A 20,612-nucleotide genomic window follows, 5' to 3' on the forward strand; every position below is an offset into this window, starting at 1 on the left:
GTCAGTTGTAAGTTTGTGTTCTACAGTTGTATCAACAATAGGTGATTTTGGCGTATCTTCGTCTTTCACAGGAGTTCCCTTTTTGCTAACTAGTTCGTGATCTTTATCAGTAATCTTCATAGCGGTATGTTTAACAGGAGAAGCTGGCTCTTCTTTATCTGCCACAGGTGTTACTTTCTCACTGTCGGGTGTCTTGTCATGATCAGCAACTTTTAGGTCTGAGGGCTTTGTTGGTGTTTTTGGTATTTCGTTGTGATCTAGTTTGTCAGTTGTAAGTTTGTGTTCTACAGTTGTATCAACAATAGGTGATTTTGGCGTACCTTCGTCTTTCACAGGAGATGCCTTTGGGCTAACTAGTTCGTGATCTTTAACAGTAATCTTCATAGCGGTATGTTTAACAGGAGGAGCTGGCTCTTTTTTATCTGCGACAGGTGTGACTTTCTCACTGTCGGGTTTCTTGTCATGATCAGCAACTTTTAGGTCTGAGGGCTTTGTTGGTGTTTTTGGTATTTCGTTGTGATCTATTTTGTCCATTGTAGGTTTGTGTTCTACAGTTGTATCAACAATAGGTGATATTGGCGTATCTTCGTCTTTCACAGGAGATGCCTTTGGGCTAACTAGTTCGTGATCTTTAACAGTAATCTTCATAGCGGTATGTTTAACAGGAGAAGCTGGCTCTTCTTTATCTGCGACAGGTGTTACTTTCTCACTGTCGGGTTTCTTGTCATGATAATCAACTTTTAGATCTGAGGGTTTAGTGGGTGTCACAGGCGTTACTTTCTCACTGTCTGGTATTACGTCATTTTCAGTAACTTTTAAGTCAGAGGGCTGTGTTGGTGTTTTTGGTATTTCCTTGTGATCTATTTTGTCAGTTGTAAGTTTGTGTTCTACAGTTGTATCAACAATAGGTGATTTTAGCGTATCTTCGTCTTTCACAGGAGATGCCTTTGGGCTAACTAGTTCGTGAGCTTTATCAGTAATCTTTATAGCGGTATATTTAACAGGAGAAGCTGGCTCTTCTTTATCTGCGACAGGTGTTACTTTCTCACTGTCGGGTTTCTTGTCATGATAATCAACTTTTAGATCTGAGGGTTTAGTGGGTGTCACAGGCGTTACTTTCTCACTGTCTGGTATTACGTCATTTTCAGTAACTTTTAAGTCAGAGGGCTGTGTTGGTGTTTTTGGTATGTCCTTGTTATCTATTTTGTCAGTTGTAAGTTTGTGTTCTACAGTTGTATCAACAATAGGTGATTTTAGCGTATCTTCGTCTTTCACAGGAGATGCCTTTGGGCTAACTAGTTCGTGATCTTTATCAGTAATCTTTATAGCGGTATATTTAACAGGAGAAGCTGGCTCTTCTTTATCTGCGACAGCTGTTACTTTCTCACTGTCGGGTTTCTTGTCATGATAATCAACTTTTAGATCTGAGGGTTTAGTGGGTGTCACAGGCGTTACTTTCTCACTGTCTGGTATTACGTCATTTTCAGTAACTTTTAAGTCAGAGGGCTGTGTTGGTGTTTTTGGTATGTCCTTGTTATCTATTTTGTCAGTTGTAGGTTTGTGTTCTACAGTTGTATCAACAATAGGTGATTTTGGCGTATCTTCGTCTTTCACAGGAGATGTCTTTGGGCTAACTAGTTCGTGATCTTTATCAGTAATCTTCATAGCGGTATGTTTAACAGGAGAAGCTGGCTCTTCTTTATCTGCGACAGGTGTATCTTTCTCAATGTCCGATTTCTTGTCATGATCATCAAGTTTTAGGTCTGAGGGTTTAATGGGTGTCACAGGCGTTACTTTCTCACTGTCTGGTTTTATGTCATGTTCAGTAACTTTTAAGTCAGAGGGTTTTGATGGTGTTTTTGGCATGTCCTTGTGATCTATTTTGTCCATTGTAGGTTTGTGTTCTACAGTTGTATCAACAATAGGTGATTTTGGCGTATCTTCGTGTTTCACAGGAGATGTCTTTGGGCTAACTAGTTCGTGATCTTTATCAGTAATCTTCATAGCGGTATGTTTAACAGGAGAAGCTGGCTCTTCTTTATCTGCGACAGGTGTTACTTTCTCAATGTCGGATTTCTTGTCATGATCATCAACGTTTAGGTCAGAGGGTTTAGTGGGTGTCACAGGCGTTACTTTGTCACCGTCTGGCTTTATGCCATGTTCAGTAACTTTTAAGTCAGAGGGTTTTGTTGGTGGTTTGGGTATGTCCTTGTGATCTATTTTGTCCATTGTAGGTGTGTGTTCTACAGTTGTATCAACAATAGGTGATTTTGGCGTCTCTTCGTCTTTCACAGGAGATGTCTTTGGGCTACCTAGTTCGTGATCTTTATCAGTAATCTTCATAGCGGTATGTTTAGCACGAGAAGCTGGCTCTTCCTTATCTGCGACAGGCGTCACTTTCTCAATGTCGGGTTTCTTGTCATGATCAGCAACCTTTAGATCTGAGGGTTTAGTGGGTGTCACAGGCGTTACTTTGTCACTGTCTGGCTTTATGTCATGTTCAGTAACTTTTAAGTCAGAGGGTTTTGTTGGTGTTTTTGGTATGTCCTTGTGATCTATTTTGTCCATTGTGGGTTTGTGTTCTACAGTTGTATCAACAATAGGTGATTTTGGCATATCTCCGTCTTTCACAGGAGATGCCTTTGGGCTAACTATATGGTGATCTTTATCAGTAATCTTAATAGCGGCATGTTTAACAGGAGAAGCTGGCTCTTCCTTATCTGCGACAGGCGTCACTTTTTCAATGTCGGGTTTCTTGTCATGATCAGCAACTTTTAGGTCTGAGGGTTTAGTGGGTGTCACAGGCGTTACTTTCTCACTGTCTGGTATTATGTCATGTTCAGTAACTTTTACGTCAGAGGGCTTTGTTGGTGTTTTTGGTATTTCCTTGTGATCTAGTTTGTCAGTTGCAAGTTTGTGTTCTACAGTTGTATCAACAATAGGTGATTTGGGCGTATCTTCGTCTTTCACAGGAGATGTCTTTGGGCTAACTAGTTCGTGCTCTTTATCAGTAATCTTCATAGCGGCATGTTTAACAGGAGAAGCTGGCTCTTTTTTATCTGCGACAGGTGTGACTTTCTCACTGTCGGGTTTCTTGTCATGGTCAGCAACTTTTAGGTGTGAGGGTTTAGTGGGTGTCACAGGCGTTACTTTCTCACTGTCTGGTATTATGTCATGTTCAGTAACTTTTACGTCAGAGGGCTTTGTTGGTGTTTTTGGTATTTCCTTGTGATCTAGTTTGTGAGTTGCAAGTTTGTGTTCTACAGTTGTATCAACAATAGGTGATTTTGGCGTATCTTCGTCTTTCACAGGAGATGTCTTTGGGCTAACTAGTTCGTGATCTTTATCAGTAATCTTCATAGCGGCATGTTTAACAGGAGAAGCTGGCTCTTTTTTATCTGCGACAGGTGTGACTTTCTCACTGTCGGGTTTCTTGTCATGGTCAGCAACTTTTAGGTGTGAGGGTTTAGTGGGTGTCACAGGCGTTACTTTCTCACTGTCTGGTATTACGTCATTTTCAGTAACTTTTAAGTCAGAGGGCTGTGTTGGTGTTTTTGGTATTTCCTTGTGATCTATTTTGTCAGTTGTAAGTTTGTGTTCTACAGTTGTATCAACAATAGGTGATTTTAGCGTATCTTCGTCTTTCACAGGAGATGCCTTTGGGCTAACTAGTTCGTGAGCTTTATCAGTAATCTTTATAGCGGTATATTTAACAGGAGAAGCTGGCTCTTCTTTATCTGCGACAGGTGTTACTTTCTCACTGTCGGGTTTCTTGTCATGATAATCAACTTTTAGATCTGAGGGTTTAGTGGGTGTCACAGGCGTTACTTTCTCACTGTCTGGTATTACGTCATTTTCAGTAACTTTTAAGTCAGAGGGCTGTGTTGGTGTTTTTGGTATGTCCTTGTTATCTATTTTGTCAGTTGTAAGTTTGTGTTCTACAGTTGTATCAACAATAGGTGATTTTAGCGTATCTTCGTCTTTCACAGGAGATGCCTTTGGGCTAACTAGTTCGTGATCTTTATCAGTAATCTTTATAGCGGTATATTTAACAGGAGAAGCTGGCTCTTCTTTATCTGCGACAGGTGTTACTTTCTCACTGTCGGGTTTCTTGTCATGATAATCAACTTTTAGATCTGAGGGTTTAGTGGGTGTCACAGGCGTTACTTTCTCACTGTCTGGTATTACGTCATTTTCAGTAACTTTTAAGTCAGAGGGCTGTGTTGGTGTTTTTGGTATGTCCTTGTTATCTATTTTGTCAGTTGTAGGTTTGTGTTCTACAGTTGTATCAACAATAGGTGATTTTGGCGTATCTTCGTCTTTCACAGGAGATGTCTTTGGGCTAACTAGTTCGTGATCTTTATCAGTAATCTTCATAGCGGTATGTTTAACAGTAGAAGCTGGCTCTTCTTTATCTGCGACAGGTGTATCTTTCTCAATGTCCGATTTCTTGTCATGATCATCAACTTTTAGGTCTGAGGGTTTAATGGGTGTCACAGGCGTTACTTTCTCACTGTCTGGTTTTATGTCATGTTCAGTAACTTTTAAGTCAGAGGGTTTTGATGGTGTTTTTGGCATGTCCTTGTGATCTATTTTGTCCATTGTAGGTTTGTGTTCTACAGTTGTATCAACAATAGGTGATTTTGGCGTATCTTCGTGTTTCACAGGAGATGTCTTTGGGCTAACTAGTTCGTGATCTTTATCAGTAATCTTCATAGCGGTATGTTTAACAGGAGAAGCTGGCTCTTCTTTATCTGCGACAGGTGTTACTTTCTCAATGTCGGATTTCTTGTCATGATCATCAACTTTTAGGTCAGAGGGTTTAGTGGGTGTCACAGGCGTTACTTTGTCACCGTCTGGCTTTATGCCATGTTCAGTAACTTTTAAGTCAGAGGGTTTTGTTGGTGTTTTTGGTATGTCCTTGTGATCTATTTTGTCCATTGTAGGTGTGTGTTCTACAGTTGTATCAACAATAGGTGATTTTGGCGTCTCTTCGTCTTTCACAGGAGATGTCTTTGGGCTACCTAGTTCGTGATCTTTATCAGTAATCTTCATAGCGGTATGTTTAGCACGAGAAGCTGGCTCTTCCTTATCTGCGACAGGCGTCACTTTCTCAATGTCGGGTTTCTTGTCATGATCAGCAACCTTTAGATCTGAGGGTTTAGTGGGTGTCACAGGCGTTACTTTGTCACTGGCTGGCTTTATGTCATGTTCAGTAACTTTTAAGTCAGAGGGTTTTGTTGGTGCTTTTGGTATGTCCTTGTGATCTATTTTGTCCATTGTGGGTTTGTGTTCTACAGTTGTATCAACAATAGGTGATTTTGGCATATCTCCGTCTTTCACAGGAGATGCCTTTGGGCTAACTATATGGTGATCTTTATCAGTAATCTTAATAGCGGCATGTTTAACAGGAGAAGCTGGCTCTTCCTTATCTGCGACAGGCGTCACTTTTTCAATGTCGGGTTTCTTGTCATGATCAGCAACTTTTAGGTCTGAGGGTTTAGTGGGTGTCACAGGCGTTACTTTCTCACTGTCTGGTATTATGTCATGTTCAGTAACTTTTACGTCAGAGGGCTTTGTTGGTGTTTTTGGTATTTCCTTGTGATCTAGTTTGTCAGTTGCAAGTTTGTGTTCTACAGTTGTATCAACAATAGGTGATTTGGGCGTATCTTCGTCTTTCACAGGAGATGTCTTTGGGCTAACTAGTTCGCGCTCTTTATCAGTAATCTTCATAGCGGCATGTTTAACAGGAGAAGCTGGCTCTTTTTTATCTGCGACAGGTGTGACTTTCTCACTGTCGGGTTTCTTGTCATGGTCAGCAACTTTTAGGTGTGAGGGTTTAGTGGGTGTCACAGGCGTTACTTTCTCACTGTCGGGTATTATGTCATGTTCAGTAACTTTTACGTCAGAGGGCTTTGTTGGTGTTTTTGGTATTTCCTTGTGATCTAGTTTGTGAGTTGCAAGTTTGTGTTCTACAGTTGTATCAACAATAGGTGATTTTGGCGTATCTTCGTCTTTCACAGGAGATGTCTTTGGGCTAACTAGTTCGTGATCTTTATCAGTAATCTTCATAGCGGCATGTTTAACAGGAGAAGCTGGCTCTTTTTTATCTGCGACAGGTGTGACTTTCTCACTGTCGGGTTTCTTGTCATGGTCAGCAACTTTTAGGTGTGAGGGTTTAGTGGGTGTCACAGGCGTTACTTTCTCACTGTCTGGTATTATGTCATGTTCAGTAACTTTTACGTCAGAGGGCTTTGTTGGTGTTTTTGGTATTTCCTTGTGATCTAGTTTGTCAGTTGCAAGTTTGTGTTCTACAGTTGTATCAACAATAGGTGATTTTGGCGTATCTTCGTCTTTCACAGGAGATGTCTTTGGGCTACCTAGTTCGTGATCTTTATCAGTAATCTTCATAGCGGTATGTTTAACACGAGAAGCTGGCTCTTCCTTATCTGCGACAGGCGTCACTTTTTCAATGTCGGGTTTCTTGTCATGATCAGCAACTTTTAGGTCTGAGGGTTTAGTGGGTGTCACAGGCGTTACTTTCTCACTGTCTGGTATTATATCATGTTCAGGAACTTTTAAGTCAGAGGGCTGTGTTGGTGTTTTTGGTATGTCCTTGTGATCTATTTTGTCAGTTGTAAGTTTGTTTTCTACAGTTGTATCAACAATAGGTGATTTTGGGGTATCTTCGTGTTTCACAGGAGATGTCTTTGGGCTAACTAGTTCGTGATCTTTATCAGTAATCTTCATAGCGGTATGTTTAACAGGAGAAGCTGGCTCTTTTTTATCTGCGACAGGTGTTACTTTCTCACTGTCGGGTTTCTTGTCATGATCATCAACTTTTAGGTCTGAGGGTTTAGTGGGTGTCACAGGCGTTACTTTCTCACTGTCTGGTTTTATGTCATCTTCAGTAACTTTTAAGTCAGAGGGTTTTGTTGGTGTTTTTGGCATGTCCCTGTGATCTATTTTGTCCATTGTAGGTTTGAATTCTACAGTTGTATCAACAATAGGTGATTTTGGCGTATCTGCGTCTTTCACAGGAGATGCCTTTGGGCTAACTATATCGTGATCTTTATCAGTAATCTTAATAGCGGCATGTTTAACAGGAGAAGCTGGCTCTTCCTTATCTGCGACAGGCGTCACTTTCTCAATGTCGGGTTTCTTGTCATGATCAGCAACTTTTAGGTCAGAGGGTTTAGTGGGTGCCACAGGCGTTACTTTCTCACTGTCTGGTATTATGTCATGTTCAGTAACTTTTACGTCAGAGGGCTTTGTTGGTGTTTTTGGTATTTCCTTGTGATCTAGTTTGTCAGTTGCAAGTTTGTGTTCTACAGTTGTATCAACAATAGGTGATTTTGGCGTATCTTCGTCTTTCACAGGAGATGTCTTTGGGCTAACTAGTTCGTGATCTTTATCAGTAATCTTCATAGCGGTATGTTTAACAGGAGAAGCTGGCTCTTCTTTATCTGCGACAGGTGTATCTTTCTCAATGTCCGATTTCTTGTCATGATCATCAACTTTTAGGTCTGAGGGTTTAATGGGTGTCACAGGCGTTACTTTCTCACTGTCTGGTTTTATGTCATGTTCAGTAACTTTTAAGTCAGAGGGTTTTGATGGTGTTTTTGGCATGTCCTTGTGATCTATTTTGTCCATTGTAGGTTTGTGTTCTACAGTTGTATCAACAATAGGTGATTTTGGCGTATCTTCGTGTTTCACAGGAGATGTCTTTGGGCTAACTAGTTCGTGATCTTTATCAGTAATCTTCATAGCGGTATGTTTAACAGGAGAAGCTGGCTCTTCTTTATCTGCGACAGGTGTTACTTTCTCAATGTCGGATTTCTTGTCATGATCATCAACTTTTAGGTCAGAGGGTTTAGTGGGTGTCACAGGCGTTACTTTGTCACCGTCTGGCTTTATGCCATGTTCAGTAACTTTTAAGTCAGAGGGTTTTGTTGGTGTTTTTGGTATGTCCTTGTGATCTATTTTGTCCATTGTAGGTGTGTGTTCTACAGTTGTATCAACAATAGGTGATTTTGGCGTCTCTTCGTCTTTCACAGGAGATGTCTTTGGGCTACCTAGTTCGTGATCTTTATCAGTAATCTTCATAGCGGTATGTTTAACACGAGAAGCTGGCTCTTCCTTATCTGCGACAGGCGTCACTTTCTCAATGTCGGGTTTCTTGTCATGATCAGCAACCTTTAGATCTGAGGGTTTAGTGGGTGTCACAGGCGTTACTTTGTCACTGTCTGGCTTTATGTCATGTTCAGTAACTTTTAAGTCAGAGGGTTTTGTTGGTGTTTTTGGTATGTCCTTGTGATCTATTTTGTCCATTGTGGGTTTGTGTTCTACAGTTGTATCAACAATAGGTGATTTTGGCATATCTCGGTCTTTCACAGGAGATGCCTTTGGGCTAACTATATGGTGATCTTTATCAGTAATCTTAATAGCGGCATGTTTAACAGGAGAAGCTGGCTCTTCCTTATCTGCGACAGGCGTCACTTTTTCAATGACGGGTTTCTTGTCATGATCAGCAACTTTTAGGTCTGAGGGTTTAGTGGGTGTCACAGGCGTTACTTTCTCACTGTCTGGTATTATGTCATGTTCAGTAACTTTTACGTCAGAGGGCTTTGTTGGTGTTTTTGGTATTTCCTTGTGATCTAGTTTGTCAGTTGCAAGTTTGTGTTCTACAGTTGTATCAACAATAGGTGATTTGGGCGTATCTTCGTCTTTCACAGGAGGTGTCTTTGGGCTAACTAGTTCGTGCTCTTTATCAGTAATCTTCATAGCGGCATGTTTAACAGGAGAAGCTGGCTCTTTTTTATCTGCGACAGGTGTGACTTTCTCACTGTCGGGTTTCTTGTTATGGTCAGCAACTTTTAGGTCTGAGGGTTTAGTGGGTGTCACAGGCGTTACTTTCTCACTGTCTGGTATTATATCATGTTCAGGAACTTTTAAGTCAGAGGGCTGTGTTGGTGTTTTTGGTATGTCCTTGTGATCTATTTTGTCAGTTGTAAGTTTGTTTTCTACAGTTGTATCAACAATAGGTGATTTTGGGGTATCTTCGTGTTTCACAGGAGATGTCTTTGGGCTAACTAGTTCGTGATCTTTATCAGTAATCTTCATAGCGGTATGTTTAACAGGAGAAGCTGGCTCTTTTTTATCTGCGACAGGTGTTACTTTCTCACTGTCGGGTTTCTTGTCATGATCATCAACTTTTAGGTCTGAGGGTTTAGTGGGTGTCACAGGCGTTACTTTCTCACTGTCTGGTTTTATGTCATGTTCAGTAACTTTTAAGTCAGAGGGTTTTGTTGGTGTTTTTGGCATGTCCCTGTGATCTATTTTGTCCATTGTAGGTTTGAATTCTACAGTTGTATCAACAATAGGTGATTTTGGCGTATCTGCGTCTTTCACAGGAGATGCCTTTGGGCTAACTATATCGTGATCTTTATCAGTAATCTTAATAGCGGCATGTTTAACAGGAGAAGCTGGCTCTTCCTTATCTGCGACAGGCGTCACTTTCTCAATGTCGGGTTTCTTGTCATGATCAGCAACTTTTAGGTCAGAGGGTTTAGTGGGTGCCACAGGCGTTACTTTCTCACTGTCTGGTATTATGTCATGTTCAGTAACTTTTACGTCAGAGGGCTTTGTTGGTGTTTTTGGTATTTCCTTGTGATCTAGTTTGTCAGTTGCAAGTTTGTGTTCTACAGTTGTATCAACAATAGGTGATTTTGGCGTATCTTCGTCTTTCACAGGAGATGTCTTTGGGCTACCTAGTTCGTGATCTTTATCAGTAATCTTCATAGCGGTATGTTTAACACGAGAAGCTGACTCTTCCTTATCTGCGACAGGCGTCACTTTCTCAATGTCGGGTTTCTTGTCATGATCAGCAACTTTTAGGTCTGAGGGTTTAGTGGGTGTCACAGGCGTTACTTTCTCACTGTCTGGTATTATGTCATGTTCAGTAACTTTTACGTCAGAGGGTTTTGTTGGTGTTTTTGGCATGTCCTTGTGATCTATTTTGTCCATTGTAGGTTTGTGTTCTACAGTTGTATCAACAATAGGTGATTTTGGCGTATCTTCGTGTTTCACAGGAGATGTCTTTGGGCTAACTAGTTCGTTATCTTTATCAGTAATCTTCATAGCGGTATGTTTAACAGGAGAAGCTGGCTCTTCTTTATCTGCGACAGGTGTTACTTTCTCAATGTCGGATTTCTTGTCATGATAATCAACTTTTAGGTCAGAGGGTTTAGTGGGTGTCACAGGCGTTACTTTGTCACTGTCTGGCTTTATGTCATGTTCAGTAACTTTTAAGTCAGAGGGCTTTGTTGGTGTTTTTGGTATTTCCTTGTGATCTATTTTGTCAGTTGTAAGTTTGTGTTCTACAGTTGTGTCAACAATAGGTGATTTTGGCGTACCTTCGTCTTTCACAGGAGATGCCTTTGGGCTAACTAGTTCGTGAACTTTGTCAGTAATCTTCATAGCGGTATGTTTAACAGGAGAAGCTGGCTCTTTTTTATCTGCGACAGGTGTGACTTTCTCACTGTCGGGTTTCTTGTCATGATCAGCAACTTTTAGGTCTGAGGGTTTAGTGGGTGTCACAGGCGTTACTTTCTCACTGTCTGGTATTATTTCATGTTCAGTAACTTTTACGTCAGAGGGCTTTGTTGGTATTTTTGGTATTTCCTTGTGATCTAGTTTGTCAGTTGTAAGTTTGTGTTCTACAGTTGTATCAACAATAGGTGATTTTGGCGTATCTTCATCTTTCACAGGAGATGCCTTTGGGCTAACTAGTTCGTGATCTTTATCAGTAATCTTCATTGCGGTGTGTTTAACACGAGAAGCTGGCTCTTCCTTATCTGCGACAGGCGTCACTTTCTCAATGTCGGGTTTCTTGTCATGATCAGCACCCTTTAGATCTGAGGGTTTAGTGGGAGTCACAGGCGTTACTTTCTCACTGTCTGGTATTATGTCATGTTCAGTAAATTCTACGTCAGAGGGTTTTGTTGGTGTTTTTGGCATGTCCTTGTGATCTATTTTGTCCATTGTAGGTTTGTGTTCTACAGTTGTATCAACAATAGGTGATTTTGGCGTATCTTCGTGTTTCACAGGAGATGCCTTTGGGCTAACTAGTTCGTGATTTTTATCAGTAATCTTCATTGCGGTATGTTTAACACGAGAAGCTGGCTCTTCCTTATCTGCGACAGGCGTCACTTTCTCAATGTCGGGTTTCTTGTCATGATCAGCAACCTTTAGATCTGAGGGTTTAGTGGGTGTCACAGGCGTTACTTTGTCACTGTCTGGCTTTATGTCATGTTCAGTAACTTTTAAGTCAGAGGGTTTTGTTGGTGTTTCTGGTATGTCCTTGTGATCTATTTTGTCCATTGTAGGTTTGTGTTCTACAGTTGTATCAACAATAGGTGATTTTGGCATATCTCCGTCTTTCACAGGAGATGACTTTGGGCTAACTATATCGTGATCTTTATCAGTAATCTTAATAGCGGCATGTTTAACAGGAGAAGCTGGCTCTTCCTTATCTGCGACAGGCGTCACTTTCTCAATGTCGGGTTTCTTGTCATGATCAGCAACTTTTAGGTCTGAGGGTTTAGTGGGTGTCACAGGCGTTACTTTCTCACTGTCTGGTATTATGTCATGTTCAGTAACTTTTAAGTCAGAGGGCTTTGTTGGTGTTTTTGGTATGTCCTTGTGATCTATTTTGTCAGTTGTAAGTTTGTTTTCTACAGTTGTATCAACAATAAATGATTTTGGCGTATCTGCGTCTTTCACAGGAGATGCCTTTGGGCTAACTATATCGTGATCTTTATCAGTAATCTTAATAGCGGCATGTTTAACAGGAGAAGCTGGCTCTTCCTTATCTGCGACAGGCGTCACTTTCTCAATGTCGGGTTTCTTGTCATGATCAGCAACTTTTAGGTCACAGGGTTTAGTGGGTGTCACAGGCGTTACTTTCTCACTGTCTGGTATTATGTCATGTTCAGTAACTTTTACGTCAGAGGGCTTTGTTGGTGTTTTTGGTATTTCCTTGTGAACTAGTTTGTCAGTTGTAAGTTTGTGTTCTACAGTTGTATCAACAATAGGTGATTTTGGCGTATCTTGGTCTTTCACAGGAGATGCCTTTGGACTAATTAGATCGTGATCTTGATCAGTAATCTTAATAGCGGTATGTTTAACAGTAAACTCTTTCTTATCTGCCACAGGTGTCACTTTGGCACTGTCGGGTTTCTTGTCACGATCAGAAACTTTTAGGTCAGAGGGTTTAGTTGGTGTGACAGGCGTTACTTTGTCACTGTCTGGCTTTATGTCATGTTCAGTAACTTTTAAGTCAGAAGGCTTTGTTGGAGTTTTTGGTATGTCCTTGTGATCTATTTTGTCAGTTGTAAGTTTGTGTTCTACAGTTGTATCAACAATAGGTGATTTTGGCGTATCTTCGTCTTTCACAGGAGATGCCTTTGGGCTAACTAGATCGTGATCTTTATCAGTTATCTTAATAGCGGTATGTTTAACAGGAGAAGATGGGTCTTCCTTATCTACGACAGGCGTCACTTTCTTACTGTCGGGTTTCTTGTCACGATCAGCAACTTTTAGGTCAGAGGGTTTAGTTTGTGCGACAGGCGTCACTTTCTCACTGTCGGGTTTCTTGTCACGATTAGCAGCTTTTAGGTCAGAGGGTTTAGTTGGTGTGACAGGCGTTACTTTGTCACTGTCTGGCTTTATCTCATGTTCAGTAACTTTTAAGTCAGAGGGTTTTTTCGGTGTTTTTGGTATTTCCTTGTGATCTATTTTGTCCGTTGTAGGTTTGTGTTCTACAGTTGTATCAACAATAGGTGATTTTGGCGTATCTTCGTCTTTCACAGGAGATGCCTTTGGACTAACTACATCGTGATATTTATCAGTAATCTTAATAGCGGTATGTTTAACAGGAGAAGCCGGCTCTTGCTTATCTGTGACAGGCATTACTTTCTCACTGTCGGGTGTCTTGTCATGGTCAGCAACTTTTAGGTCAGAGGGTTTAGTGGGTGTAACAGGCGTTACTTTCTCACTGTCTGGTATGATGTCATGTTCAGTAACTTTTAAGTCAGAGGGCTTTGTTGGTGTTTTTGGTATGTCAATGTGATCTAGTTTGTCCGTTGTAGGTTTGTGTTCTACAGTTGTATCAACAATAGGTGATTTTGGCGTATCTTCGTCTTTCACAGGAGATGCCTTTGGGCTAACTAGATCGTAATTTTTATAAGTAATCTTAATAGCGGTATGTTTAGCAGGAGAAGCTGGCTCTTCCTTATCTGCGACAGGCGTCACTTTCTCAATGTCGGGTTTCTTGTCATGTTCAGCAACTTTTAATTCAGAGGGTTTAGTGGGTGTCACATATGTTACTTCCTCACTGTCGGGTTTCTTGTCATGTTCAGTAACTTTCAAGTCAGAGGGCTTTGTTGGTGTTTTTAGTATGTCAGTGTGATCTATTTTTTCAGTTGTAAGTTTGTGTTCTACAGTTGTATCAACAATAGGTGATTTTGGCGTATCTTCGTGTTTCACAGGAGATGCCTTTGGACTAACTAGATCGTGATCTTTATCAGTAATCTTAATAGCGGTATGTTTAACAGGAGAAGCTGGCTCTTGCTTATCTGTGACAGGCATTACTTTCACACTGTCGGGTGTCTTGTCATGGTCAGCAACTTTTAGGTCAGAGGGTTTAGTGGGTGTAACAGGCGTTACTTTATCACTGTCTGTTATGATGTCATGTTCAGTAACTTTTAAGTCACAGGGCTTTGTTGGTGTTTTTGGTATGTCAATGTGATCTAGTTTGTCCGTTGTAGGTTTGTGTTCTACAGTTGTATCAACAATAGGTGATTTTGGCGTATCTTCGTCTTTCACAGGAGATGCCTTTGGACTAACTACATCGTGATATTTATCAGTAATCTTAATAGCGGTATGTTTAACAGGAGAAGCCGGCTCTTGCTTATCTGTGACAGGCATTACTTTCTCACTGTCGGGTGTCTTGTCATGGTCAGCAACTTTTAGGTCAGAGGGTTTAGTGGGTGTAACAGGCGTTACTTTCTCACTGTCTGGTATGATGTCATGTTCAGTAACTTTTAAGTCAGAGGGCTTTGTTGGTGTTTTTGGTATGTCAATGTGATCTAGTTTGTCCGTTGTAGGTTTGTGTTCTACAGTTGTATCAACAATAGGTGATTTTGGCGTATCTTCGTCTCTCACAGGAGATGCCTTTGGGCTAACTAGATCGTAATTTTTATCAGTAATCTTAATAGCGGTATGTTTAGCAGGAGAAGCTGGCTCTTCCTTATCTGCGACAGGCGTCACTTTCTCAATGTCGGGTTTCTTGTCATGATCAGCAACTTTTAGGTCAGAGGGTTTAGTGGGTGTCACAGGCCTTACTTTGTCACTGTCTGGCTTTATGTCATGTTCAGTAACTTTTAAGTCAGAGGCTTTTGTTGGTATTTCTTTGTGATCTATTTTTTCAGTTGTAAGTTTGTGTTCTACAGTTGTATCAACAATAGGTGATTTTGGCGTATCTTCGTGTTTCACAGGAGATGCCTTTGGACTAACTAGATCGTGATCTTTATCAGTAATCTTACTAGCGGTATGTTTAACAGGAGAAGCTGGCTCTTCCTTATCTGCGACAGGCGACACTTTCTCACTGTCGGGTTTCTTGTCATGCTCAGCAACTTTTAATTCAGAGGGTTTAGTTCGTGTGACAGGCGTTAATTTGTCACTGTCTGGCTTTATGTCATGTTTAGTAACTTTTAAGTCAGAAGGCTTTGTTGGTGTTTTTGGTATTTCCTTGTGATCTATTTTTTCAGTTGTAAGTTTGTGTTCTACAGTTGTATCAACAATAGGTGATTTTGGCGTATCTTCGTGTTTCACAGGAGATGCCTTTGGACTAACTAGATCGTGATCTTTATCAGTAATCTTACTAGCGGTATGTTTAACAGGAGAAGCTGGCTCTTGCTTATCTGTGACAGGCATTACTTTCTCACTGTCGGGTGTCTTGTCATGGTCAGCAACTTTTAGGTCAGAGGGTTTAGTGGGTGTAACAGGCGTTACTTTCTCACTGTCTGGTATGATGTCATGTTCAGTAACTTTTAAGTCAGAGGGCTTTGTTGGTGTTTTTGGTATGTCAATGTGATCTAGTTTGTCCGTTGTAGGTTTGTGTTCTACAGTTGTATCAACAATAGGTGATTTTGGCGTATCTTCGTCTTTCACAGGAGATGCCTTTGGGCTAACTAGATCGTAATCTTTATCAGTAATCTTAATAGCGGTATGTTTAGCAGGAGAAGCTGGCTCTTCCTTATCTGCGACAGGCGTCACTTTCTCAATGTCGGGTTTCTTGTCACGATCAGCAACTTTTAGGTCAGAAGGTTTAGTTGGTGTGGCAGGCGTTACTTTGTCACTGTCTGGCTTTATGTCATGTTCAGCAACTTTTAATTCAGAGGGTTTAGTGGGTGTCACAGATGTTACTTCCTCACTGTCGGGTTTCTTGTCATGTTCAGTAACTTTCAAGTCAGAGGGCTTTGTTGGTGTTTTTAGTATGTCAGTGTGATCTATTTTGTCAGTAGTAAGTTTGTGTTCTACAGCTGTATCAACAATAGGTGATTTTGGCGTATCTTCGTCTTTCACAGGAGATGCTTTTGGGCTAACTAGAGCGTGATCTTTATCAGTAATCTTAATAGCCGTATGTTTAACAGGAGAAGCTGGCTCTTGCTTATCTGCGACAGGCGTCAGTTTCTTACTGTCGGGTGTCTTGTCATGATCAGCAACTTTTAATTCAGAGGGTTTAGTGGGTGTCACAGTCGTTACTTTGTCACTGTCTGTCTTTATGTCATGTTCAGTAACTTTTAAGTCAGATGGTTTTGTTGGTGTTTTTGGTATTTCTTTGTGATCTATTTTTTCAGTTCTAAGTTTGCGTTCTACAGTTGTATCAACAATAGGTGATTTTGGCGTATCTTCTTCTTTCACAGGAGATGCCTTTGGACTAACTAGATCGTGATCTTTATCAGCAATCTTAATAGCGGTATGTTTAACAGGAGAAGATGGCTCTTGCTTATCTGTGACAGGCATTACTTTCACACTGTCGGGTGTCTTGTCATGGTCAGCAACTTTTAGGTCAGAGGGTTTAGTGGGTGTAACAGGCGTTACTTTATCACTGTCTGTTATGATGTCATGTTCAGTAACTTTTAAGTCAGAGGGCTTTGTTGGTGTTTTTGGTATGTCAATGTGATCTAGTTTGTCCGTTGTAGGTTTGTGTTCTACAGTTGTATCAACAATAGTTGATTTTGGCGTATCTTCGTCTTTCACAGGAGATGCCTCTGGACTAACTACATCGTGATATTTATCAGTAATCTTAATAGCGGTATGTTTAACAGCAGAAGCTGGCTCTTCCTTATCTGTGACAGGCATTACTTTCTCACTGTCGGGTGTCTTGTCATGGTCAGCAACTTTTAGGTCAGAGGGTTTAGTGGGTGTAACAGGCGTTACTTTCTCACTGTCTGGTATGATGTCATGTTCAGTAACTTTTAAGTCAGAGGGCTTTGTTGGTGTTTTTGGTATGTCAATGTGATCGAGTTTGTCCGTTGTAGGTTTGTGTTCTACAGTTGTATCAACAATAGGTGATTTTGGCGTATCTTCGTGTTTCACAGGAGATGCCTTTGGAGTAACTAGATCGTGATCTTTATCAGTAATCTTACTAGCGGTATGTTTAACAGGAGAAGCTGGCTCTTCCTTATCTGCGACAGGCGACACTTTCTCACTGTCGGGTTTCTTGTCATGCTCAGCAACTTTTAATTCAGAGGGTTTAGTTCGTGTGACAGGCGTTACTTTGTCACTGTCTGGCTTTATGTCATGTTCAGTAACTTTTAAGTCAGAAGGCTTTGTTGGTGTTTTTGGTATGTCAATGTGATCTAGTTTGTCCATTGTAGGTTTGTGTTCTACAGTTGTATCAACAATAGGTGATTTTGGCGTATCTTCGTCTTTCACAGGAGATGCCTTTGGGCTAACTAGAGCGTGATCTTTATCAGTAATCTTAATAGCCGTATGTTTAACAGGAGAAGCTGGCTCTTGCTTATCTGCGACAGGCGTCAGTATCTTACTGTCGGGTGTCTTGTCATGATCAGCAACTTTTAATTCAGAGGGTTTAGTGGGTGTCACAGTCGTTACTTTGTCACTGTCTGTCTTTATGTCATGTTCAGTAACTTTTAAGTCAGATGGTTTTGTTGGTGTTTTTGGTATTTCTTTGTGATCTATTTTTTCAGTTCTAAGTTTGCGTTCTACAGTTGTATCAACAATAGGTGATTTTGGCGTATCTTCGTCTTTCACAGGAGATGCCTTTGGACTAACTAGATCGTGATCTTTATCAGCAATCTTAATAGCGGTATGTTTAACGGGAGAAGCTGGCTCTTGCTTATCTGTGACAGGCATTAGTTTCACACTGTCGGGTGTCTTGTCATGGTCAGCAACTTTTAGGTCAGACGGTTTAGTGGGTGTAACAGGCGTTACTTTATCACTGTCTGTTATGATGTCATGTTCAGTAACTTTTAAGTCAGAGGGCTTTGTTGGTGTTTTTGGTATGTCAATGTGATCTAGTTTGTCCGTTGTAGGTTTGTGTTCTACAGTTGTATCAACAATAGGTGATTTTGGCGTATCTTCGTCTTTCACAGGAGATGCCTGTGGACTAACTACATCGTGATATTTATCAGTAATCTTAATAGCGGTATGTTTAACAGGAGAAGCTGGCTCTTGCTTATCTGCGACAGGCATTACTTTCTCACTGTCGGGTGTCTTGTCATGGTCAGCAACTTTTAGGTCAGAGGGTTTAGTGGGTGTAACAGGCGTTACTTTCTCACTGTCTGGTATGATATCATGTTCAGTAACTTTTAAGTCAGAGGGCTTTGTTGGTGTTTTTGGTATGTCAATGTGATCTAGTTTGTCCGTTGTAGGTTTGTGTTCTACAGTTGTATCAACAATAGGTGATTTTGGCGTATCTTCGTCTTTCACAGGAGATGCCTTTGGGCTAACTAGATCGTAATCTTTATCAGTAATCTTAATAGCGGTATGTTTAGCAGGAGAAGCTGGCTCTTCCTTATCTGCGACAGGCGTCACTTTCTCAATGTCGGGTTTCTTGTCATGATCAGCAACTTTTAGGTCAGAGGGTTTAGTGGGTGTCACAGGCCTTACTTTGTCACTGTCTGGCTTTATGTCATGTTCAGTAACTTTGAAGTCAGAGGGTTTTGTTGGTGTTTTTGGTATTTCCTTGTGATCTACTTTTTCAGTTGTAAGTTTGTGTTCTACAGTTGTATCAACAATAGGTGATTTTGGCGTATCTTCGTGTTTCACAGGAGATGCCTTTGGACTAACTAGATCGTGATCTTTATCAGTAATCTTACTAGCGGTATGTTTAACAGGAGAAGCTGGCTCTTCCTTATCTGCGACAGGCGACACTTTCTCACTGTCGGGTTTCTTGTCATGCTCAGCAACTTTTAATTCAGAGGGTTTAGTTCGTGTGACAGGCGTTACTTTGTCACTGTCTGGCTTTATGTCATGTTTAGTAACTTTTAAGTCAGAAGGCTTTGTTGGTGTTTTTGGTATTTCCTTGTGATCTATTTTTTCAGTTGTAAGTTTGTGTTCTACAGTTGTATCAACAATAGGTGATTTTGGCGTATCTTCGTGTTTCACAGGAGATGCCTTTGGACTAACTAGATCGTGATCTTTATCAGTAATCTTACTAGCGGTATGTTTAACAGGAGAAGCTGGCTCTTGCTTATCTGTGACAGGCATTACTTTATCACTGTCGGGTGTCTTGTCATGGTCAGCAACTTTTAGGTCAGAGGGTTTAGTGGGTGTAACAGGGGTTACTTTCTCACTGTCTGGTATGATGTCATGTTCAGTAACTTTTAAGTCAGAGGGCTTTGTTGGTGTTTTTGGTATGTCAATGTGATCGAGTTTGTCCGTTGTAGGTTTGTGTTCTACAGTTGTATCAACAATAGGTGATTTTGGCGTATCTTCGTCTTTCACAGGAGATGCCTTTGGGCTAACTAGATCGTAATCTTTATCAGTAATCTTAATAGCGGTATGTTTAGCAGGAGAAGCTGGCTCTTCCTTATCTGCGACAGGCGTCACTTTCTCAATGTCGGGTTTCTTGTCATGATCAGCAACTTTGAGGTCAGAGGGTTTAGTGGGTGTCACAGGCCTTACTTTGTCACTGTCTGGCTTTATGTCATGTTCAGTAACTTTTAAGTCAGAGGGTTTTGTTGGTGTTTTTGGTATTTCCTTGTGATCTATTTTTTCAGTTGTAAGTTTGTGTTCTACAGTTGTATCAACAATAGGTGATTTTGGCGTATCTTCGTGTTTCACAGGAGATGCCTTTGGACTAACTAGATCGTGATCTTTATTAGTAATCTTACTAGCGGTATGTTTAACAGGTGAAGCTGGCTCTTCCTTATCTGCGACAGGCGACACTTTCTCACTGTCGGGTTTCTTGTCATGCTCAGCAACTTTTAATTCAGAGGGTTTAGTTCGTGTGACAGGCGTTACTTTGTCACTGTCTGGCTTTATGTCATGTTTAGTAACTTTTAAGTCAGAAGGCTTTGTTGGTGTTTTTGGTATTTCCTTGTGATCTATTTTTTCAGTTGTAAGTTTGTGTTCTACAGTTGTATCAACAATAGGTGATTTTGGCGTATCTTCGTGTTTCACAGGAGATGCCTTTGGACTAACTAGATCGTGATCTTTATCAGTAATCTTACTAGCGGTATGTTTAACAGGAGAAGCTGGCTCTTGCTTATCTGTGACAGGCATTACTTTCTCACTGTCGGGTGTCTTGTCATGGTCAGCAACTTTTAGGTCAGAGGGTTTAGTGGGTGTAACAGGCGTTACTTTCTCACTGTCTGGTATGATGTCATGTTCAGTAACTTTTAAGTCAGAGGGCTTTGTTGGTGTTTTTGGTATGTCAATGTGATCTAGTTTGTCCGTTGTAGGTTTGTGTTCTACAGTTGTATCAACAATAGGTGATTTTGGCGTATCTTCGTCTTTCACAGGAGATGCCTTTGGGCTAACTAGATCGTAATCTTTATCAGTAATCTTAATAGCGGTATGTTTAGCAGGAGAAGCTGGCTCTTCCTTATCTGCGACAGGCGTCACTTTCTCAATGTCGGGTTTCTTGTCACGATCAGCAACTTTTAGGTCAGAAGGTTTAGTTGGTGTGGCAGGCGTTACTTTGTCACTGTCTGGCTTTATGTCATGTTCAGCAACTTTTAATTCAGAGGGTTTAGTGGGTGTCACAGATGTTACTTCCTCACTGTCGGGTTTCTTGTCATGTTCAGTAACTTTCAAGTCAGAGGGCTTTGTTGGTGTTTTTAGTATGTCAGTGTGATCTATTTTGTCAGTAGTAAGTTTGTGTTCTACAGCTGTATCAACAATAGGTGATTTTGGCGTATCTTCGTCTTTCACAGGAGATGCTTTTGGGCTAACTAGAGCGTGATCTTTATCAGTAATCTTAATAGCCGTATGTTTAACAGGAGAAGCTGGCTCTTGCTTATCTGCGACAGGCGTCAGTTTCTTACTGTCGGGTGTCTTGTCATGATCAGCAACTT

The sequence above is a fragment of the Diabrotica virgifera genome, chromosome 9 (assembly GCF_917563875.1).
Source record: "Diabrotica virgifera virgifera chromosome 9, PGI_DIABVI_V3a".
In the NCBI taxonomy this organism is placed as follows: domain Eukaryota; kingdom Metazoa; phylum Arthropoda; class Insecta; order Coleoptera; family Chrysomelidae; genus Diabrotica; species Diabrotica virgifera.